The following is a 24,032-nucleotide window of genomic DNA, read 5'->3' on the forward strand; positions in this document are numbered from 1 at the left end:
TCACCCAAGTTTGATGTCCAGAGGTGTGGGGCAGGGCCTGGGGAAGCCTGCCTTCCCCACCAGCCAGTAGGTCTCCTCCACGCCCCCCACCCCCACCCCGGGAAGAGACGAGAGAGGGGAGAGAGCGGCCTGCTCGGGCAGAGAGCAAGGCAGAGGCACACAGCTCCCACAGCTCGGTGGAGAGCAGCCTGGAGCCTGGAGGCGCATTCTCTGGGTCCAAACCCTGGCTCTTCCACTTGCTAGCTGTGTGACTTTGGCCGACTTACTTCACCTCTCGGTGCTTCAGTTGCCCTAATACCTCACACAGCTGTTGTGCAGATTAAGTGAGTTAATATTTATCTGTCAGAGAAATAAAGAATCAATCACGAATTCTGTGACCAGCAGATCTGGAATGCTAAGATGCCAGGATTCTATGATCTGTGATTCTCTCTAACTGCTGAAGGACCTGGGGGCCTCCCTGGGATGGGGGTGCAGCTGCCTGGAGGTCAGGAGTGGAGGGGGCATGAGGGGCACTAGGGTCAGGGCCAGCTGGTCTAGAAGTTCCATGCCCCACCCTGGGACAGAGGTGGCCACTGCCTCTCGGAGCCCCCAGGCCAGCCTAACGAAACTGTGCTTGGCCTGCTGCCCTCCCCATTCCCTCTCGGCACCCCCTTCTTCGCGCCAGAGTGCCTCTGTTCCTCAGGACACCTGGTGCCCACTCCCCCAACAAGACACACCTGCCCTGACCTATTCCAGCTCACTCTCCCATAACCTCAGCCTCCAGGGCAAAGGATTGCACATTGTTGGCCCTCAAGGGCTGTGCTATCATGGATGAGTCACTGCCCCTCTCTGAGCTCTGCCCTCCTACTCTAACATTCCATAGCACCCTGCGCTGATCCCCTGGAGCATCCAATTCCTGAGGCCCAGCCACAGCCTTTAAATGCCTGGGCTGCTCTAGTCGTCCCCCCAGGCCTGGATCTAGCTGAGGAATTGGGGGAAAGAGAGGAGATAGGTTGCGGAAAAAAGATCATCCTAGAAATACTGTACCAGTTCATGAGCATTAACGTTAAAAAAGGAGGCAGAGGTTACAGAGTTTGTCTCAGAGGGTGCTCACGGGCCAGTACAACCCAGCGTCACACCTGCAACAGCTGAGGGCTGGCGTCAGGCCGGTGGGTGCACGGAGACGGCATGGCGGTTTCCGCTGGGGGAGAGGGAGAAGAGCAGGTTTCGGTGAGTGGCGGTGTCTTTGAGAGTGTCCGAGGGACGAGTAGGAGCCCAGCCGTGCCATGGAGGAAGCACAGGCTTCGGAGCCACCAGACCCAGGGGACAAGTGGTGAGACTTTGGACGAGTCACTTTGCCTCTCTAATTTAATTTCCTCAACTATAAAACAGGGACACTGATCCCCCTGTCATTACCGCTGAGAGTAATAAATTTGTTCACATAGGTCGCGCCAGCCAGCATGCAGCCCAGGTCAACTGTCAGTAACAGTGGCTTCTCTGCCTGGGCCCTTCTCATGAGGGGCCAAACGAGAGTTCGGCTGCAGGGAGAAGTGTTCCCGCAGCATGTGGGATTGGAGAGAGCACGTAAAGGTGATCGGCTCCGCCCCCACCCCAGGCGGGTGTCTCCTTCAGCCGCACGGGTCAGATGAGACTCTCCTGCAGCCCACTTTCCTCGCTGGTACCAGGAAGTAAAGTCTCTCACCGTTAGCTCAGTCTGGGCTCTGGTGTCCGTGCTGTAGCTCCTCCAGGCTGGGCAGTGTCTGGACAGTGCTTCTGCTGACCTGAATTCCCTATGCTCAGAAGGAGGGTAGTAATCCACACCACCATCTGGTGGCAGCGTACCTCGGGTTTGGTGAAATCATTAAGTGCCTGTGATAGCCCCAGTTCTAGCCAGCAATTAATACACACAATCCTGATTCATGCCATACCCTTTGCCCGGCTCTCTTGTCTCTCTAGAAGGTGGTCGGTCCCAGAAATAGAGGCCTCAAAGAAAAAGCACAATACATAGATTGAGTGTTAAGATGAACTCAAGATGAAGTCACAACCTCCAGGAACACAACTTCCACCTGTAGAGAAGTCTATGAGGTCTGAGTCAGAGCAGACAAGCAATTTGTTTCTTTTGAAAGCAGGAGTGCCCAGCAGGGCCACGCGTCCAGTTATGCAGGACGGGCACCGAACAACCATGTGTGGCACACCAGCAGTGCGGCCAGAAGCGGATGTCTTAGGGCTTCAACATTTTGGCTGCTCTAACCAAACCACAGAGTGGCTCCTGCTGCCAGCAAGAGCCTAAAACAGTATTTAAACACTGGAAGGGGTCTCCTCTCTAACAACGGGGGAACCGAGACCTAGAGGAAGAGCACTGTGCTCAAGGACAGTAAGCACACCAGCTGCAGTCAGAGCTAAGACCTCGGTTTCCTGCCTCTTGAGTCATTGTCTTCCCTGCTAATTTTCTCATGAGATCGTCACAAAAACCTCGTGGAAAGTTAAATAACCAGTGACACACATCGTCTCCTCACAGCTGCTCTACTAACAACTAGGGCGCGCCGCCACCAGGTGGTGAATTGGTTACTAAGCACAGGTTCTGACAGCCAGGCTGCAGGGGTCATTGAGGCGGAGTAGGAACAGGAGACACTCACGTAGCCCTGTGGGCTGCATCCAAGACGCGGCGTTAACCGTGTCTTCAAAGAGGCAGAACTGAGGCTTGGTGAGCCCCACGACCCCCGCCACACAGGGCCCTGAAACCCAGTGTGCTGAGTGGGCTCCAGCAGGCTCTGCGCCACAGAGAAGTCCCTGTGACCCTCTTGCCCTTCCTGCCCGCACAGTCATCCCCACCCCGCATCTGGACTGTCTGGTGCAACTGTCTGGAGTTTCCAACAACTTCTAGAGAGGAGATGCCGCCTATGGCAGGTTCTGGGCTGGCGGGACACAGATAGATCGAAGCCAGCCTCCACTCCCGGCTCAGCGGGGAGATGTGTAAACTCTGGTCAGTGGTGTGAAAAGGGAAGCACCAGCTCTGTGCCAACCCAGAGAGGGAACTGAGACCCAGCCCAGGGGACTTCCTAGAGGAGGCGGTGCATGAGCTGTCTCTCGAAGGTGAAAGAATGAGTCAGCAGGGAACAGCAGGTGCCAGGGCACAAAAGCAGAGCCCACGTGCCTGTGGGGAACTGCCAGCAGCTGCGCTTGGTTAGAGGGCCAAGTGGGGGGTGGCGGGAGGTGAGGTTGGAGAGATTAAGCAGGGGCCTCGGTGATGATGGGGGCAGGGCACTTGGACTTCATGCTGTAGGAGACGCCACGGAGGGAGGAAGAATGGGGGCATGGGAGGATATATCAAAGACCCTGAGGTTCCTCTCAGACTCATCCCAGCCAACATTTAGTTGTTTGCGTGACCACAGACGACAGTCTCTGTCCGGCCCCTTCCATCGGACTGTCTGCTCCTCAGCAGGAGCTTCTATACTCTTGACAGATGCTGAGACAAAAAAAAAAAAAGATATGTGAATCTCTAAACACAGATTCTGTGATTCAAAACACCTTAAAATAATAGGAGAAAAAGGAAATGTAAATGTTTTCTATCCTAGAGTTTTAGAATCTCCACATTCCAGAAGCACGTCATTGGGGTTGCCTCAGCCAATATATACCGCAGGCAGGGGTGAGAGACGGTCTGGCCCGTCATCCGCACGGCCCCCAGCCCTACCTGAGTGCAGCCCAGCCCTGATGTCAATGGGTACGTCTGCGCGTGCCTCATCCGAAGTCGCCCGCAGAGCTGAGGATGTCCAGGGCCTTGTTGGCAATCTCAGCCGTGGGCCGGCTCCCATTGGGCCCGGGGCAGCCCCAACGCCACCAAGTAGGCGTCCCCAAGGGTCTCCAGCTAGAGATCACAGCCTTCACACTCCAGCACGAGAGCACACTCTCCCTGGTCCTCCCCACCTCCCGAACAAGGCCACCCCTCCGGAGCCCACAGAGATGTCCCTGCCAGGCGTCTCACGTCAGACAGTGTAGCAATGACTGCATCTGTGCTTTTGAGATCGCCTTTGCCTGAACCGCAGGCGGCCGTGCCTGTCTCATCCCCTCCGGCCCCAGCCCATGAGCTCCTTGGTGGCAGACATGGGGGCCCTGTCTGCACAATGCCACAGTGGCAGATCAAAGTTTCGTCTGCAAAAGAGCATATGTGTATTGAATATATATCCTGTTTTCCAAACCTCTTTGGCCTTCCAACATGTACTGAAAAGAATGTAGATTTTGGAACCAGAAAGATGCGAGTGCAAACCCCAGCTCTACCACTCACCGGGGGCAGACCACTTGGCCCGTGTGAGCCTGTTTCTTCTTCTGGGGAATGGACAGGTGCAGCACTTCGACAAACAGGCTCATCACACATGCTCAGTGCACGGAGACTCCCATCTGCATCATCATCATCATCGTGTCTTTGGCTAATGGCTTTGGAGAAGATAGGATCACAGAATCTCAGAAGTGGGAGGGACTTTAAAGGCCCCCCCGCCCCACCCTCCTCCCCCGCTCCAGTGGCTGTCCTGGCCTGCTCACCTGTATTAATAGGAGGGTCCCTCCTTCTTCAGGTGACCACTTCCCCCTTCAGCCAACCCTGACTTTCAAATATTGAATTGAATGGAAACCAGCCCCTCACCTGCTGGTTCCAGCTCTACCATCTGAATCTAATCCACAAGCTTTTCCTGAACGTCTTCTCTGTTCCTAAGGCCCTGTTCCAGGAGCTGAGGACACGTGTATGGTGGCTTCCCCCACCCCCCAACGCCACACGCCAGACCAGCCAAGTTGACGATGGTGACTGCCCTTCCCGAGGCTCCCCCTCTGCAGCTAAAGAACTCAGGTCCTGTGCTGCTGCTCCTACAGCCAGAGCGAGCTGGCACCCCGGGGCGGGGAGCAGAGCCCTCCTCCTAGCCAGGCACGTCCACTCCCCCTTAGCATCTGGTGGACAATAATAATAGTGGTGATGCTTGCCCTGCCCACAGAGGGCGCTGTAACTCAGTACACAACGTTGGCCGTGGACTGTGCCCTACTACCTATGTCCCCCAAATCTCTCCCTCCTCCCAGCTGTCTCTACCCTGACACCAGGAAGTGATCTGCCCCAGCCATGCCACAATCTGCTCGGATAGTTAACTTTGCTGCCCGTGGCCAACAGCTTAAACTTCACGCCCCATGACCGAGCAGTCAGGGACTCCCGTGATCTCATTCCTAATAGCTGGTTGCTCCTGGTTCCCCATGCTTCAGCCTAACGGGGACCTTTCTACTGTCTGCAGACACAGGGCACTCGCTCAGCTCCAGGACTCGATCCTCAGGGCCCTCCACCTGAAATGCTCCCCGCAAATCCCTGTCTGTTACGAACCGAGCCCTCTATCAGTCCAGTTCACACTCGATCAAGTCCATAAAATCTGGTCACCAGCTGGGGAAATGATTTTCCCCTCCTCAGGACTGTGTGCCCTCCTTCTCCCTCCATGTCACCTGCTATTGTCCACCCAGCGTTTATGGGCTGGTGGTGACTGGGGCAGCGGCAGGGTGACCCCCCACCCCAGCTGTGTATATTTCTGCAGAGAGAGAAGCCTCCCAACCCACACCCCCGGAAAGAAAGACATGAGTGAGGCCCGGCTTTCTCCCCACCTATCCCCTTCTTAGAAGAAGGCAGATTAAGTGTGAAATATTTGTATAGCGGTTATTACAAGCTAGACACTGTTCCAAATCCTTCACTAATATCATGCACTAGATCTTCACAGGAATTCTGTGAAGTAGGTGTTACTACTATTGCCATTTTGAAGATGGAAATTGGGCCAGAGAGGTTAAGTCAGTCACCAACGTCGCAAGCGCAGCTCTGAACTTGGTCGCTCCAGCTCCACAGCGCGTATGCTGTTCTGCCTTTCGGTGCACATGGCCCGGCCCTTTCTCTCCCTCTTTCGGGGAGAGAGGATCTGCCCGCTGTGCGGCGTCTCCCTCTGATCCTGCCCTGCACGTGGTTCGCACATGTGTCTGGGCTGAGTGCTGCCTCTCAGGCAGCCTGGGAGACCTGCTGCTTGATGGGCCCCACCAGCAGCCCACCAGGTGTGCGGCTGCAACTCAAGGACAGTGCACCAGCTCCGGGGACCAAGCACTGCCTCAGAGAGGTGACCCAGGCTCCAGACTGGGGAGGAGGAGCAATAGAAAGCCCCATGGTGGCCACACATCCAGACCACATTCCCCAAACTCAAAAGTTGACCTCTAGGCCTGCTGCCTGAGCTGGAAAGGAGAGCAAGTGTGGTCAGCCCCAGCGACAGAAAGCTGGCCAGGCACGGGATCCACTCTGTAGGAACTCAGACCCCTAAGGATGATCTCTCAAAGACTTAGTTAGATCTTAGATCACGGCTACAAGTGAGGGCCACGACTCCTTGTACACAGCTGTGGTCCTTTCACAGATGGGAGAACACAGCCAGGGGAGAGGTGTGAGCACAGGCTTCCGTACTAACGAACACAGATGTGAATTCTAACTCCACCACTGACTTGCTGTGTGACCTTGGGTGAGTCACCTACCTCTCTGAGCCTGTGTCCTCATCTGTACAGTAGGGATAATGATCCATATCTGAGGAGCACTGCAAGGGCTGAATGAGAGACCCTGTGACAATCCCAGGGCTGGGTCACCCCCCTGTAGATGCTTAACTCGTGCTGATGCCACTCCCGCCCCAGTCTGTGCTTTCAGGGAGAGGCCTCAGGGGCTGCACCCGCAGCGCTACACGCGACGTGGTGTTGGTGAGCAAATGAACAATAGCACTTTCCTTCGTGTTACTTCATCTGTAGTACAACTGTAAGCCATAAACACTTTCATCTCTGCTCACATATGGGAGCTTGGGGTTCAGTGTGGTGAAGTGATTTGTCCAGGGTCACTTGGCAGTGTGGCCGGGGCCAGACTCACCCCCTGGGGCAGCCCACATGGGCTCAGCTCTAGAGTTCTTTCCATAAAAGTGCTCACTCAGCGCGTGCTGGGAGGGAACTGCAGTCCCCCGTGGAACCAGGAAATGATTGCCTGGCGGCCTCCCAGCCCAGACCGGATTAAAGAGCAGCAACCAGATCCTGCTGGGGATGGAGGGGAAACCAAGGCGGAGGGCGTGAGTGATGAGAGACGCGCTCACACATCACGAGGAACGGGCCTCCTGTTCCCCACATCTGGAGGGGTGTGCGGGCCTTGTTTTATTTCATTTCACTCTGCGGGAAAGATGCAGGCCTCTTGGCCAGAGTTCAGAGTAGATTAAAAGGCGTGACTCAGAGCTGGGAGGGACACATGTGTGAGAAAAGATTAACCGGGGAAGAAGACACAGGCCAGGGGTGACTCAGGGCAGATCAAAGCTGCAGGGCTCAGTGAGACAGAGGAGATGAGGAATCTTTTCCTGGGGTGCATGGGGCCAGGGCGGCTCTGGAGGCAAAAGGGAAATTCAGCCAGCACGGGAGACTAAGCCTCAGCACCACAGACTGGGGCAGGAATGTGGGGTCCTGAGCAGGGAACAGCAGGGATGCTGCATGCTTGGAATGTCAGTGGCCCCAGGTCAGTGGTCTCTGCAGGTCAGTGTTGGGCAGTGTGGTGCAGTGGGCAGAGCCAGGTGTGTGGGGGGGTAGGCATTGCAGATTCCTGTTCTGGCTCTGCCACCTACCAGCTGTGTGACCGCAAGCAAATTGCTTCTACTCTGGGCCTCAACGAACAACACATTCAGTTAACATGCAATATATTTCCTGAGGACCTACCATGTGTTGGACATTGCCAGGCACTGGGGACAGAGAGGTTATGTTGGAACCATAAAGTGTGGCTGTGCTCTCCTGGGGTAGTTATGAGAGCATCACACAGGAGCTCCTAACCATGTCTGGAAGGTCAGGAAACTCACCTGAGTCCAGAATGACTGGGGCAGGGGTGGGGGGCAGGTGAAGAGGAGGGAGAGCAGTGTTCCAGGAGGAGGGAAAGGCATGTGCAAAGGCCGGAGCCTAGAGAGAGCAAAGCAGGTGTGAGGAATATGGAGGCCGTGGAGGTGGCGTGACCAGAGATCCAGCTGGGGAGGTAGGCGGAGCCAGCTCCTGGAGGACCTTGTGGGCCTCTCTGAACCTGTGGCGTTATTCTGAGGACATACATACCATGGGGATGGTGAGCCCCCTTAATGGAGAGTCTTGGGACTAGAATGCCCAAGTTCAAATTTCAGCTTCTTATCCCACTGGGAATGTGTAATTAGATAGGCTACTTAGTCACCTCAGTTTCCTCATTTATCAATTAGGGGTACCTCATAGATTACTATGACAATTAAATGGGTTAATATACATCTATAAAGTGCTTAGACTGGTACATACCATATAGTAAGCACCCAATAGATTGGGGTACCATACATAATGCTGTCAGCAGACTGCCCGGCACTTTGAACGGTTAGTTCTCCCCTCGGAAGCTTCCTGTCCAAGCATCGTTTCCACTCTGGCTTCAGCCCCAAGGTCTGGCCTTCCCGTCACAGTGTCCTTGGAGAGCCATGGCTGGGAGGGGGCTGGGGGTCACAAACGAAGGCTGAGGCCAGTGGAGCGTGAGTATGGCCGTGTCCTGGGATCTCCCTTCCCACCTCCTCTGCTGTGTCTGAAGCTGATCCGAGACCCCAGCAACGGGATCAGAATAAAGGGCAGGGTTGGGGTGGGAAGGTCCCCACAGCAGGCTCAGAGGGGCAGGAAGCTAGTCTCAGCACTTCCACATGGGACAGGATCCAACCATCCTCTGTGACCCCTTTCCCTTCTGGGGCTGGGGTCATTATTTCAGTTTTATAGAAATAAAAGAATCAGAGGCCTAGAGAGGGGAAGCCATTTGTCCAAAGCCACATAGAAGCAGGTGGCCAGGCTGGGATTCAAAGCCAGGATCAAGGGATGCACAGATGTTGGAGGGTCTTGACAGTTCTTCCAAGGCCCCCATTGCCCTCTCCACACCCCCGCCCACCCTCTAGTCCCAGCACCAGCCCACTCCATGTCCGGCCATCACAGCCCATTCAGTATTCACCACACTCGCCAGGCCCGCTCTCTCAAGCCTCAAGCTGTAGTGCATGTTCCCTGGCTTCTCAGTGGGAGCCACCACACCCAGACTGAGCAATGCTAGGAACCTGACACCTCTTCCAAGAAGCCTTCCTTGCTCTTTATTCAGCATGTCTGCCCTTGGCTGGATTGAAGGCCTTCTCTGCCTTATCTGCCTCCCCTGATCATACTTGCACTGTGGGTTGCCTTCATCTTTTACCTACAGCACCAAGAGCTCCCAGAAGGCAAGCACAGAAGCTGACTCATCTGTCTGCGCTTGCCCAACTAGCCTGCTGGAGGCCGGGAGACCACGTGGACCAGAGCTGAGTTGCCCAGCCAAGGCTCCAGAGATGTGACATGCCCAACCAAGGTCAGCAGAGCTTCCTATCTCACCCACAGCTGACCACAGATGCATGAGTGAGTCCAACTGAGTCCAGAGAACTTTCCGGATCACCTATGGGCTTGTGACCAGTAATAAATATTTATTGTTTACACTCCTGGACTCTGGGGTTCTTTGTTACCCAGCAATAGCAACCTGATAAAAACACATGAATAAAGGACTGGAAGTAAATGTACGACATAAGCATGGTGGTAAAGGGAGGAGAGAGCGTGCCAGCCTCCTGGCACTCTCACCTTGCACACGTCGTGGCCGCCCAGAACGGCATCGAAGAGCATGGAGCGGTCACTGAGCGCGCCCACTGCTTCAACGGGCTCGCTCAGGGCTGAGAGGGTGGTGAAACCCACGATGTCCCTGAAGTATATGGTAACTTGGCCAAAGTACTCTGGCTGCACAGTTGTCCTAATTTTCAAAGCTTCAGCCACAGACCTGGAGGGATGGGAAGGGTCAGAGTCACAAGATAGGAGGACCCCCTTTCCACAGCTTAGAGGTAAGGGGAAATGTTTAGGGGGAAATCCCGGGCTGAGAGTCAGGAGATCGGAGAGAGTTCTGGTGGTATGCTGGCTAGCCTCCAGCAAATATTTTTCTGAACGTTATTTTTTCTGAAGTGAGATAAGGAATATGAGGGAGCAAAGACTCAATACCTGTGTGCCCGGCACCGTGCCTAGCGCACGTCAGGGCGCTATGAAAATATGTTGGATAAATAAACAATGAATGAATTGAATGAATGCGTGGAACCCAGACTTACTAAGCACCTACTGTGTACCAGGTCCCGTGTCCAGAGCCACCGAAGCCACAGACACAATCAAGTCCTAAGGGGCCACTCATGGAGGGAGCGTCTGAGAGAGCAGCCTTTCCGTCTCCTGCCTCTCCAGCTCCATTCCTCGGTCCGCTCCCGGATCAGGTGCTCCAGGTTCTGGGATTACTTCCCCAACATCCGCAGCATCGAGTCGGCAACACTGGTCTTCTTGCCTTGGTTGATGCTTTTGAACTGAAGATGGAACAAAAATCCCAACTTATCCACAAAGATCTGCGCGTTCAGCCCACAGCGCGGTCGTCTCGGCCCCAGGAGTGAACCAGGCACGGTCCCTGCCTGGAGGGGGTGGGTTAGTAGGGCCAGTTGTGTAACAGACGGGGGTGGCTGCTCTGACGAGGAGACAGCTGGGAGGAGAAATGGGTCAGTGCTGTGTGGGGCGAGCAGAGAGAGGACTTGGCAAAGGAGCCTGTGCCCAGCCCAGCATTACCGTTAACAAACACCAACCCTACTGCATTTGTTCTTACAATAACACGGTGGACAAGGCATTCTTTGTTCTTCTCAAAGATGGATGGGTGGATGGATAAATGGACGGACGGATGGATGGATGGATACTAAATGGGTGGGTGGATATGATGTATGAATGCATGAATAAGTGAATGAATAAATGGGTGGATAGAAAGGTAGAAAGAATATATGTAGATTACTTACATAATAATCTATTTCCATCTCTCTGTTTCTGTCTGTGTTCCAAAAAAGATTTAAGCATTAAGAAAATAAAGAAATGCCACAAAATAAAACAACAAATATCTAAGGACACTGGGACCGAAGGAGAGTAAAGTTGGAAAAAAAAGCTAATCTAGCCGTGCAACATGCGTGCTAGAATGTGGTCACAGGTTTGCGCACGAGCTCCCTCAGTACAACACAGGGAAGAGGAAAGTGCAGATTACACGGCCCGTGGGGCCCACGAGACAAGGGCGCACGACACTAGCTGCTCAAAAGAAGCCCACCTCCTGCTGCAGAGCAGTACCTCTCTCAGGTCTTCCTACGAGGACATTCACGTGTGGCTATAAACCGGACCTTCAGCAGCAACCTTACCACCTCTCCTTGACAATGCTCCACTGTGGCTGGGAGTGCAGGCCAGCAGGGGAGGCGTAGGGATGTCACCTTGGGCCTGATGAGGTGGCCCCGTGGGAGCCATTAGCCAGTTCAGTCAGGCCCATACACTCCACTGCCCCATGAACTCGTACAAACTTGCCTCACCCCTCCCACTGCAGTCCCCAAGGCCACCTGGGGGCCCAGTGCCCTTCACATCTCCTGCTTGTCCCGTGGGGAATCAGCATTGCCACCACAGCCACCAATGGCCTCTGTGCTCTGGAGCCAGGATCAGCTTGGCTGGGGTCCCAGGGTCAGCTCCGCAGGCCGGTGAACCTGGGTTTGGACTCCAGCCCTCAGTTACCGTGGGCAAGTCCGCTCACCTCTCTGTGCCTCAGCGTCTCTCCTGGAAAGCCCAGAAAGTAACAGTATAGTTCTTCGAGCTATAACAAGGATCAAATAGAATAAGCGGGACACTTAGCATGGGGCTTGACTGTCAGGGAGGCACTCAGGGTGCACCTCGGGCCCCACCCTCAGGGGTTCTGGTGCTGGCCTGTCACCCCCTTTCTGCATGGAGTTCTAGGCACCAGGGATAGCTTTGGGCTCCCACTAGGCAAAGTGAGGTGAACTGATTAGCCATTTCTTGTAGCACCCAGCTCCTCCGGGGAGAACCAACCTGGGTGTAGACCTGGTCCAGGCTGGGTCTGTCCTCTGGAGCCTCCTCCCAACACTACTCCATCAGCTGGGTGCACTCAGGTGGCCCCCGGTCAGGGGATACCAGTGGCCAGCACAGGGGAGGGGGCTATGCCACCTTTCTGGTGATTTCTGCAACAAACACTATGTGGGTGGTGGGCCTAAGGCCCCTAGGAAGGCCGTGGAACAAGCCTGGGGTCCTGGAGGGAGAGCGGGGCAGGCCTGTGGGTGTGGGGAGAAGGCCTTGAGGGTACTCCTTGGCCCTGCTCCTGGCCCCAGGCCTGCTAGCCAGTGGCCCCAGGATTATTGCTTTCCTGGGCCTGCCCTGGGTGTGACTAGGCAGAGGGTCTCAGGTCTCAGGAAAGGGTCGACCTCAGGGTAGGGCTGGAAGAGTGGGGTTTAAATTCTTGGTCTGCCACCAGCTCTCTGTGAGATGGTGCACAAGGCAGTAACCTCTCTCAGCCTCAGTGTCCCCATCTGTGAAATGAGATCAGTAAGCTATCTTCTTGAGAGAGGTGCTGAGGAAGGACACGATAGACGTTAGGGGCCTGGCACCCCGCAGCCTCTCTACCACCCCCAGACGCTGTGGCCGCTCTGCGGCTCGTGATGCCCACCTGGCTCTTTGGACCAGCCCCGCCTCCTGGAGGCCTGCTGGTGCCCACTCCCGCCAGGGGTGAAGCAAACTGCCTGCTTGTCGTGACCACCCTCTCCATCTCATTGTTTCCCCCAGGCGGCCCCTGCCGTGGACCTCCTGGCCGTACCGCATGGGGTAAAGACCGCCAGGCCAAGCTGAGGGCAGACAGGTCCGTGTCCCGGTGCTGGCTCTGCCACTCGGCCTACTCGGTGCCCGGCTCCCCCACCCAACAACGGAGGCAGAGAACCTCGGGAAGCAGTTCAGCAGCCCGGGGGGCCTGAGAGATTCACAAGGACACTGGGAGGAAGAGGGGCTGGGCACAAGTTCAGGCTTTCAACGGACCAGGAGGGAGCTTCGAGAGTATCCATTTACATTCTGTACAAGTTCCGTCACCTCTCCGAGCCTCAGTTGCCTCGCCGATAAAAGGGGCATAATAATAGCACGGGCCGCATGGGGCTCTCAAGAGGCCAACGCAGCTGGTTCATCTCCAAGGACGGCTGGATCCTCCTCTCCTGGGTGAGGAGGAGGGCATCCTGGGAGCCCGTGAGAAGCTTCTTTCTGGATTTCACTCTCCTGCCCCTCCCCTCATTGGCCTCCTTGTTGGGGGTAGTGCCTGCATCTACAGACTGGGAAACTGAGGTTCCTGGGGTTAAGTCAGTCGCCCACAGCCACAGGGCTGCTAAAAAGCAGACTCTAGAACTGGGCCAGATCTCCTGCCAACCAGCACTATTTCCTCCGTCCGCCCAGAGGTTCCCAGCCTGCAGCCTCAGACCCGAGGGCCCCTGAGTACTGGAAGCTGTACGTGCTCACAGAGGAGTGTGAGCAGATGGAACCAATAATACATTGCATACACACGTGCACAACACTTTTCCAAAAGTGTTCAGATGGTGCTGTGATGGCTAAAATACAAATCCCTTTCAAAGGGTTACTGGTTTTAGAGCAGATTTTGAGATTTTGTCTTCGGGTATTTTCTCAGTCAGCGGATATTGAAAGTCAAATGGTAGCAGCAAGGCTCCCACCTTTTCTGACATGCAGATGGAGCCCCCCTCTGCAACCCTGCTGGGAACCACTGGCCTACGCCTGGCGGGCCTCGTGCTCCTTGCCCCCCCACCCCGCACCCCGCTGTGCAGGCCTGCAGTCCACGCCCAGCGTATATCCCAGATCGTGCTACTCTGCTGGCGGCTGAGGGAGAAGGCACGCCCAGTTCCATGAGGAAGTTGCTGCAAGGATGAGGCCAAGAGATTTTAGGGCAAGAGCACTGAGCTTGGATCAGGGGACTTTTGCCCAAGTCCTGACCCCCTGCTTCTCCACTGAGAAGTCCCTTCTTGTCTCTGAGCCTCACTTAACTGTCTCTGCACAGAGCGCACTCACCCCCCTCACTAGTGCCTCACACACATAGGATCTAGAAAGATGTTATTCTCACAAAGTCTGCTTCCTAGGAGGACGGTCAGGAGAGAACCCGAGATCCTCACTAGCTCAGCCCTAAAGCCACCCAGGCAGACTTTTATTGGGGGCCACATGAGCCAGGCTCTCTGTCTAAAGTATGTCCCCGAATCCTCACAACTGCTCCGGGAGGCAGGCACGGTGGCCTCATTTCACGGAGGAGGAAACTGAGGCTCAGAGCCTGAAAGAATTTACTCAGAGTTGTGAGGCGACCTGGTGTGGAGCCGGGTGTAGGTCGGTGTTCCCCAGTGACAGTGCTCTTAACAGTTTACCCCCTGAGACCAGGAGAGCACCCCAGGAAGCAGCAAGCCCTGGTCTCCCAGCCCAACCCCGGTGTGGCCATGGGATTCCAGGCCTGGTCCCTGCACCTAAGGCAGGGTAGAGACGCGGCCTGCAGCACCCTGTAGCACCCTGCATGGGCAGCAGGGCCGGCAAGCCCATCTGGCTGGTTTCCCTCTCTCAGCGGGCAGATGGGGTGGTGGCAGCTGTTGAATGAAGTTCAGATCTCTGAGCTTCATGTTTCAGGTCTGTAAAATGGGGGTGACGCCCCCACCCCCATCGCAAGGGCTAACGAGATGGTGGATATAAAGGTGTTATTTCCTGGACCCAAGGTCAGATTTACTCTGCAGGGCCTCAGGCACCCACAACTCCCAGCTGACTCAGAGGATCAGACACAGCATGCTTTGTACATCTTTAAAGCCTCCTTTCAGCAGAGAAGAAAAGAGATGTAATTTCCCAAGGAGAAGGTAGAAAAGAAGGAGCAAGAGCCTCCCATCCCTTCCTGTAGAAACAACTAGCCTGGCTCGTCAAGCGTGAGTCATGGAATAGGAGAAATGGAGCATCGGTGAATTGTTGCGTTTGAGAACACAGCTCCTCAGGAATCGCAGGGTCCTCAGTGACTTCAGAATCTTGCCGGTCTAACCTCTGACCTTCCAGGCTGGTGGCCCAAGCTCCGCCTGGAGGCCGTCCTGGGCTGGGTGTTGCCCCAATGTGTCAGGGCCTCAGGGAAAGGAACCTCACTCCCCCCACCGAGGCAGGCAGGAGGACGACCTAGGCTGACCCTTGCACTGAGAGAGGCCCTGGGGTGACTCACGGCTGACAGCACCCAGGAACTAGTTGTTTCCCAAGGTCGGCCCATGAAGCATGCCAGACTGGGAGTTGGGAGTCCTGCTTCCCAATTCTAGCCCTGCTACCGACTTGCTATGGGACCCGGGAAAATCGCTGCCCTTCTTCAGGCCTGTTTCCCATTCTGTGACAAGGGTGGGGCATACAGAGATCTGAGAGGCTGTGGGCTCCCTGAGCTTCTCCCAAACTGACCACAGCTCCCAGGCCTGGGCACGGGGCTGGCGGAGGCTCTCACCTGGCACAGGACCACGTTGGTAGGCTCCTGGGAGGCTGGCAGCCTCCTTGCTGATCCCCAGGGCCACGGACCGCAGGCTCCCGCCATCTGCTGCACTTCTTAATTCACTCGCACTATCCATTTACAGCCTCTGGAGGGGACAGACGGTCAAGAACTTAGATTGGGCCTCAGTCCTCTGCCTGCCCACCCAGCCCAGTGCCTGCCCGCCCACCCGTCTGCTCCAGAGCGATGGATGAGGGTGAGCCCCTGGGCTGTCAGCAGGATTCGGCTGGCCCCCGCACCAGATGCAGTTGCTGGACGCCCAATCTGGAGGCGAGAGAAAATGCAGGGCAGAGGATACTGTCTGATGTCACTCCTGCCTCTGTCTGGCCCCTTTGGCCTGCCTCTGACCCAGAGCTCTCGCCTATCCTCCCCCCACCCCCGTTTCCCTTCCTGCCTCCCCAGCAGTCTCAGCTGGGCTAAAAGGGCACCACCAAGCAGTGCCCCCCGCAGAGGCCTCCCTCAGCCCTGGCTCAGAACTGGACTCCCAGCCCAATGTCCCTGCTGGTCTCAGCCTCAGAGTTCCCATGTCACCTGGAGGCTTCCTGGGGCAACCAGAGCCTGGGGTGAGGGCTGGGAGTGGGGGGCTGCCCCTCCCTGGATGTGGCTGAGGCTCAGGGAACACAGACGACTTGAGACCCAGAAAGAACTATTTCCAAAGCTGACGGTCACCCTAGCCAAGCCCCCTCTATGCAGCTGCTTGGCTGGAACTCGGTGGGGATGGGGTCTCATCCCAGTCCAAGGCTTCTTCCCCAGATCTCCTGAGGAGGCACCCTGGGCCTAACAGAGTCTGACAGGGCCCTAGGATGGTCAGGAGTGTGGGACGGTCCTGCAGTCCTGGGGACAGAGGATGGGAAAGCCCCCTGCAGACCGCCAGGGCTGTGCACACAGGAGAGAGGCCCTAAGGGACTAGGGGTGCCGAGGGGCAGAGTCAGGCTCAGGCACCGTCTCACCTGATGAGCCCAGCAAGGGCCCACCGGCTAGAAGGACACAGGCCAGGGCAGAGCGAGGAGGCCGCGGGGGCTGCGTACCTGGTGAGGAAGCAGGGGCGGGCCTGAGTCCCAACAGTAACAACCGCACAAGGAGCGCAGCCCCTTCACTCAGCTCCAGCTCCTACCTCTAGCTCCCCTCTGGGAAATGCGGACACGAACCTCTGCCCACCCCTCCCCAGGCAGGTGTGAGCCTCAGAATGGCCCCGGGGAGGAAATTCTTATCTGCAGCTGATCAGATACTGATTTCCAGTGTTGCTGCCTGGGTTCTCCCCTCAGGCTCCCTGCCTTGGGGCCCAAGCACCCTGCTCCCATCCCTGCACAGTCCCTATCACACTGTGGCCTTTTGTCTGCCAGGGGCCTGGTCCCCTTTCACCAGACTAAGAGCAGCTGAGCGGCAGGGCCAGTGCCTCATGCCTCCCGGGGCCCCTGGCTCCTAACTCGGGACCTGGACAGGGCAAGTCTGGATAAAACTTGTGTATCGTTATCAATTGTTACCCGACTTCTTTTTTGCACGCCCTTCACAATGGGCTACTCACTACTTGTTTTGGCAGTCATCGTCATTGTCACTCACTTTGACTGTTAGAAGTGTCCTCCTGACACTGAGTCCGAATCTCAAGCCCTGATGTCAGGAGCTGGATGGAAAGAGGCTGCTTAGGACCACGTGCAGTGTGAATGTTTTGGGCCCGCTCAGCTGAGGGGCGGCCTTGCTAACCCCGCCGCCACTGCACAGCTGTGGGTTCAGTCTTCTCAACGGAGTGAGAAGTCTCTTTTTTTGCCTGTGCCTGCACCTCATGTGACTGACTTGACTGTCCACATGGAGAGCCTTAGTGAGGGATGGATGGGTGGGTGGATGGATGGATGGAAGGATGACCTCTCATGCATAAGGTATCAGGGTCAAACCAGCAGCTGGAGTCGAGTGCCGGAGGGGTCCCTCCTGGGAAGTACATGTCCTTACCCAGGGGCCACATTTGCCCTGTGCCTGTGTCCAGAATGTGGGTGGGGACCAACTGGCTTCCCCAGTCATCCATGTCCAAAATGATGTACGAAGCCAACCTCCTGCCCTTCCCATCCATGCAGATCCTCTGGCTAAAGCCAGCCACACCCAAAGCCCCTGTGTGGCCCCTGAAGTGCTCTCAGAGCACTTCAAGGTGTGGGCCAGCAGGACACCTGCATCACAGATGGTTCCAAAGAGCAGGATACCTGCGGAAGAGAAGGTCCTTCAACCCCAAACCCCACAGCACAGGCTCCCAGACGGCTCTGAGCCCTGGCCTCTGCCAGCAATGATTATTTGGATTGTCGTTCCCTAACCGTCACCCCCCAAACACTCAGCGGCCTCCCAGTCTCCACAACCACCACCACCACCAACTCCAACATCTCAGGCTCCTCGAACCTACCTCATATGTCCAAACAGAACTCCTGGTTCTGCGAGATTCTGCCTGGTTCTACCACACCAAACCCCACTCCTCCCGCATTTTAGGAAATGGAACTACAACCTTCCCAGAGTCTCAGGCCTCGGCTTAACTCCTGGCTCCTCTCTTTCTGTCTTCCCATCACCATGTCTGTTTGGCTCTATTTCAGAATGCATTCCACACTCAGCTGCCCGCTCACCAGCTGTACCCCTGCCTCCTGGGCAGAGCTACACCCACTGCTCACCTGGGCCACTCAGGAGCTCCCGAGGGCCTCCTTGCTTCGTTTAGCCCTCTCTTCAGGCCATTCCCTGTAAAGCAGCCAAAGCAGTTAAAAAAAAAAAAAAAAACCAAAACATTTCTTACTTAAAACCCACTGATGGTTTCCTTATGAGATGTTCAGGCTCCTAACCGTGGTCTACGATGCCTCATGTGACCAGGTCCAAGCTCATCTCGGACCCTTCTCCCCATCACACGGGACAGCCCAGCTACTCCACACTCCCTTCTGCCTGCCCCTTGAGCCTTTGACGCTCACGCTGCCTCGGGGCCTTTGCACTCTACCTGCTCGTTCTTCGTCCAGACCTCCACGTGGCTGCCTCCTTATCACTCTGCACTCAGCTCAAGCGCCACATCCAGAGTGGGCCTCCCTGCCTATCCTGCTCCACCTTGGCCACCCTCTGTCACTGCCCAGTTTTATTTTCTTGACAACGTTATCACTATAAAATTTTGTTATTGGGTTGCTTGGTTATTGTCTATCTCACCCTAACAGAATGGAAGTTTCTCAAAAGCCAGATCTGGCTTGTTCATCACCATGTCCCTGCCACCTGGCGCAATGGCACATGGAAGGACTCGGTGCACATTTGTCAGAGGAATCGCTGGTTGAACGACCCTCCTTAACATCTGAATCTCTGTCACCATGTCTAGACGCTATTGTCTTCTTGTCATCTGGACGCATGGTTAGTGCCAGCAGCCGAATCCCCCACCTGACACTCTTCAGATTCACCGCAGCGACTTCAGAAAGCCGTCCCACTCTCCCACACACCCACACTCTCCTTCTGATCCTCACGATTTGCTAGAGCTACAGAGAAAGGAGGGGAACGATGTTTGCAAGAGAAGAGCCTCTGGGCCAGAAGTGACAAAGAGAGAAATTAAGTCAGAGATAGAAAAATGGAAGCAAAAGAGACACAAGCGGAGAATTGACCAGGCGGCCAAAACACTGAATAATATGAGAAAGAACAGAGACAGAGACAGACAGACGCGCCCACAGAAACACACATGCAAAAACCCTATGAAAGAAAAAGAAAGAGTACACCAGACACTAAACAGTCACTTTGTCAAATAAGGGACAGGTCATGTGCTCAAAGTGGAGGTGGGACCAGTTGGCCAGGCGGGCAGCTGGCCAAGGCCAGGACGGCCTGGAACGCAGGCACACCTGCTGCAGCCCAGGCTCTGAATCCACTGGGGTCAGCACTGACCTACCTGCCTCAGACCCAGGTGGGCAGCCGCCTCTCCACTGGCCCTCATCCATGGGCCAGACTCCAGGGTGACGCTGAGCACTGCATCACAGACCTCTCGAAGGGGCCCACTCTGGCCAAGGGCTTGGTAGGAGTGGTTCCGGTAGGGCAAGGCCAAGAGCATGGTGTCATAGGGCAGGAAGACCAGCCTCCCATCCACCAGGCCCTGGGCCCAGGCTTGTCCATCACAGGGCCATCTGCTCGGAGCTGCCCAGGAGCGCCGAGTGCATGCACAGCACCACGACCAAGAGCAGACGCGGCAGGCGGACTTCTGCAGGCCTCCCCTGAAGCCCAGAAGCCGGTGGCCCTGGACAGCTGCTTGGAGCTTGTAGGTCCACCCTCACCCCTCTGCAGCCACTACCCAGTTCCCTCCCTGCCTGGCTGGGGAAAGGAAAAATATATCCCCTCTATCTGTTCCCTCTGTAAGAGTAACATCCGGGGCCACCCAACCTGGGTCCAACCTGATGAAAATAAAGGGCCCCTCAACTGAGGATAGATTTGCATGAATATGTCCCTTCTAGCCTGCACAGCCAATCATTTTGACCAACTTGCACCTTCCCTCTGTCCTGCTATCTGACAGTCGCTGATGTATACTGACAACTTGCTCTGAGTTGCCCTAAAGTGCTTCTGCAAACATTTAGTTATTTGACATTGCAACAGTACTAAGGAGTATGTTTATCCTTCTCTCTCTTTTGAGATGAGAAAACCAAAGCCAGGGGAGGTTCAGGAGCGGCTCCAGGCACTTACGCCCCTGGTGGCAGGGCCAGGATCTGAACGTGGGCAGCCTGGCTCCCAGCTCATACTCCTTATTTTTTTACATTAAAAAATTTAACATAATGTATATACCGTCAAGTTTACCCTTTTAAAAAATTTACAACTCAACTTAAAAAAAAAAAAAAAAAGCTTTGCTGGTGTGACTCAGTGGATTGAGCACCAGCCTGCGAACCAAAGGGCGGCCAGTTCGATTCCCAGTCAGGGCACATGTCTGGATTGTGGGCCAGGCCCCCCAGTAGGGGGCGCACGAGAGGCAACCACACATTGATGTTTCTCTCCCTCTCTTTCTCCTTCCCTTCTCCTCTCTAAAAATAAATAAATAACATTTTTAAAAAATTTATAACTAAAACGAAAGTGAACTCAGCTGCCTCAGGATATACACAAGGTTGTGCAACCATCACCACTACTTAATTCTAGAGCACTTTTTATCATCCCAAAACAACCCATTACTCCCTCCTCCGAACCCCAGTTAATGAACTACTTGTCTGCTTTTTCTCTATGGATTTGCCTATTTTGGACATTTCGTATAAATGGAATCAAACAATTACGTGGTCCTTTGTGACTGGTTTCTTTCCTTGAGCATGACGTTTTCCAGGTTCATCCATATAATAGCCTGTGTCAACACTTCACTCACTGTTATGGCTACACAATAGTCCCCTGTACGGGCAGACCACCTTATGTGTATCCATTTATCGTCAGCTTGTAAACTGAGCTGTGGCTCTGGGTGCATCCTCGAGGTCTAGGCAGACATGAATGCACTCCCCTTTGCCTTACTATAATACATCGGCTCTGGGAAATACAACTTCATCCCCAGTCCAGAAGGGACCCTGCCTAAGGTTAGGGTCCCACACGTTACCCAAGGTAAAGGTGCTCTGTAAGTTGGCTCCCTGACCTGGGCTGGAACCCCAGCCAAAAAAGGGCCGCCACTTACTTTGAATGTGGCCCAGGTTCCTACTGCAGTCCCTTTCTCAAAAAATCCAGGAATGCAGAGCCACCGAGGAAGAGGGGACCTGAGGACCCCTGGTCATGTGGAAGTCAGGTCCTAAAGGCCCAGCCTCTGCTGAGCTCCTGGGTAGCCGTGCTATGTGGGCATGGGCAGGCACCGCCCCTTCTTGTTCCCCGAATAGTAGGGGGAGGCCTTCTGAAGGAGACCCACCAGGACTGGGGGGAAACAAAACCAGGGCTTCCTTTGTCCCCTCTCCTCTTCCTGGTTTCTCTTCCACTTCTCACCAAACCTTCCCTTTGTCTTAGGAAGAGCAGGAGCCGCTGTTTCATATTTGGCCACAAGAGGGAGTTGATGCACAAACCTGGGAGGTTAATGGGTCACAGCCTGCAGGGATTTTAAGCAGGGCTCACTGCACACAGGGCAGGGCTCTGAACCCTTTATCTGCGGTAGTTTACCTCATCTTCTCAACACTGTGAAGTAAGGACTTTTATCAGGCTCCTATCATTGATGAGGAAACAATAGCACAGAAAGGTTTAGTGACTTGCCTAAGGTCACACAGCTGGTAGGAAGTGGCGCCAGGTCTGGGATCCTGATTATCTGAGCGCAGAGAGTGTGCCCCTAACCACTCTGCCTCCTGGTTGCTGAAAGTCAGTGCAGGGGCTGGGCGTGATCTCCTGCAGCAGTGTTGGGGAAGGAGTCTGGCTGGTCCCCCCACCGACTGGCACCGTGCTCCAGCTGCCCAGAGGCAAACTGCTCGTTCTCCTAGTCCCATTAGCCTGCTGCCTCTGCTCCTTCGCACTAGCTGACCACTCGGCCTGGAATGCTTTCCCCTCACCCCTCCTGCAATCAGCTTCCCTGTTCAGGCCCTGCCCCAAACTCACCTCCTCTGTGAAGCCTGGCCCATCCCCAAGTAGGTCAGCTTCACTAGCCACTGGGCTCCTCTGTTGCCTAAATACACATCTATCTCCTGCCTGGCTCCAGCTCCTCACTGCTTGGTGGAGCCCAGCTGGCTGCTCCCCACATGCCCAGAGCCAGTTTGGGGCCCCGGGTGCAGAGAACCGCTCAGTGACTGGTGGATGAACAGTGTTTACAAAGCACTTGGTCAAGTACATCTGCAGTGCATGGTCACGGTCAGTACTTTCATCCCATTCTATTTTATTCTATTCCTCTCAATTCCATTCTTCTCTATCACTTTCTACTTCATTCTCTCCCTCCCCACCCTGCCCCTCTCTCTCATGCTCATCTTGATTCACTAAACTGGTTTATGGACCCAAATGGCCCACAGCTTGAAAAAACCCGGTTTAGATGAACTCTAAGGTCCCTTCTGTCTTCCAGGTCACACGTCTCCCTATACCCTACTCTACCATGCCTCTCCTTGGCTAACTACTTCCTTAAAGGCAGGTCAAGTGTCACCTCCCCCAAGAAGCCTCCTCAGAACCCCCAGGGCCTACCCGCATGCCTCCTCTGATTCTCCAGGTGTTTGTTCCTGGGGTGGCCTTGACCTCTCTGCCATAACCACCTGTCTGTTCATCACACAGTCATCCGCGGGAGACCAGCCACCTTATCTGTCCCATTCACCCATGCAACCTGGCGCCCAGCACAGCAGGGGCTGCGTAAATCCAGGAAACTATCGATCAATGAACAAGTCCATGAAAGTTCTCACTCTAACTCCAAGAAACTGAAAATGGCTCCACTTCCCTTCTCGGGGCACCCTTCCTCCTCTCTCATTGCCTTCACTGTTCCAGGCAACGACTAAGGAAGCCTTTGGCTCCCATTCCACAGCCGATGTTTGAATCAGAACTCAAACTCTGGCTGAACTGCTTGCCAGCTTTGTGACTCGGGCATGTTACCTCCCTTCTCTGAGCTGCAAGGTGCAGACTCAGCAGGACCAGCTCTCAGAGCTGTTGGGAGGTTAAATGTGGGTCACTGTCAAGTGCTCAGCCTAGTGGCTGATGTGGGGGAAACTCCCCACCCACAGCCACATCAGGTCCAGGCCGCTCACGGGAGGAAGGCGCCCCGCACACCTACTTTCCAGGCCGTCCACACTGCAGAGCTGCTTCAGTACCTCTGTGGCCCCTGCCCCCCAGGGCCCAGAGAAGTCACCAGCACCACAGGCAACCCGTGTGTCCTGAGAGTCCTGGCCACACCTGCTGGGCTGTGGCCACCCAGATGTCCTGGTGGGAGGACATGACAGCCACACGAACTCAAAGTGTCCCATGGACAGCAGCACCTGGGCAGCCGAAGGCAGAGTGGGCCCCAGCTCACTGCCTCCCTCTGGAGCCCCGCACGCCCAGAAGCAGAGGGTCTTGCCCCAGCCTTGGGCCAGCAAGGGTGCTTCTGGGAGTAACCAGGGTTGACAGGGCCCACAAAAGCAGCTACCACGTGTTTGTGGGCCAGAAACGTGGCCAGGGCATGAGGGGTGTCAGGGAAGGACCACGGAAGCCAGCACCAGTGAGGAGTCCTGGTTAGCTTGGTCCACAGCCAGCTGGGCAGCCACACGGGGAGAGCCTGGGCAAAGATGCAGTCACAGTCCCAGGGACCCAGCACCCCCAGGGTAAAGGTCCCCACCCCACAGGCCAGATTGAGGAGGCAGCCAGCCCACAGGGGGGCACCCCAAAGAACCATGGAGAAGCAGCAGGGAAGGGGCTCTCCCTGAGTGGCCGAAAGTGGACTCCCATGGGCCCTGGCAGGTCAGGCAAGTCTTCCACTGGTGTGGAAAGTTGGTGTGAAGGATCCAGTACCAACCTTCAGGGCACAAGCCCTGGCAGTCCTGGGGAAGGGGGATGAGGATGAGGTTTCTAGCATTTTCTGCCAGCACTTTCTACATAAATTTGACACAGACAACCCTGCCCAAACCTCAGCCTCCTCATTGGTAAGACAGGGATTTGGACCCATGATGCTGGAAGAGCCCCAGCCTCGGGAGGCCCTCATGTGGTCCTGGGCTGCAGCCCAGGGGCTCAGGGTGTGGGTTCTGGAGTCGGACCTAGGGGGACC

General features: G+C 55.5%; 1 pseudogene; it reads right to left on the reverse strand.

The window, feature by feature from the left end:
- LOC112315901 (guanylate cyclase D-like) lies at positions 1-23,663 on the reverse strand (annotated as a pseudogene).
- Between the last annotated feature and the right edge of the window lie 369 nt (positions 23,664-24,032).

This window comes from Desmodus rotundus, chromosome 5 (genome assembly GCF_022682495.2).
Source record: "Desmodus rotundus isolate HL8 chromosome 5, HLdesRot8A.1, whole genome shotgun sequence".
Taxonomy (NCBI): Eukaryota; Metazoa; Chordata; class Mammalia; order Chiroptera; family Phyllostomidae; genus Desmodus; species Desmodus rotundus.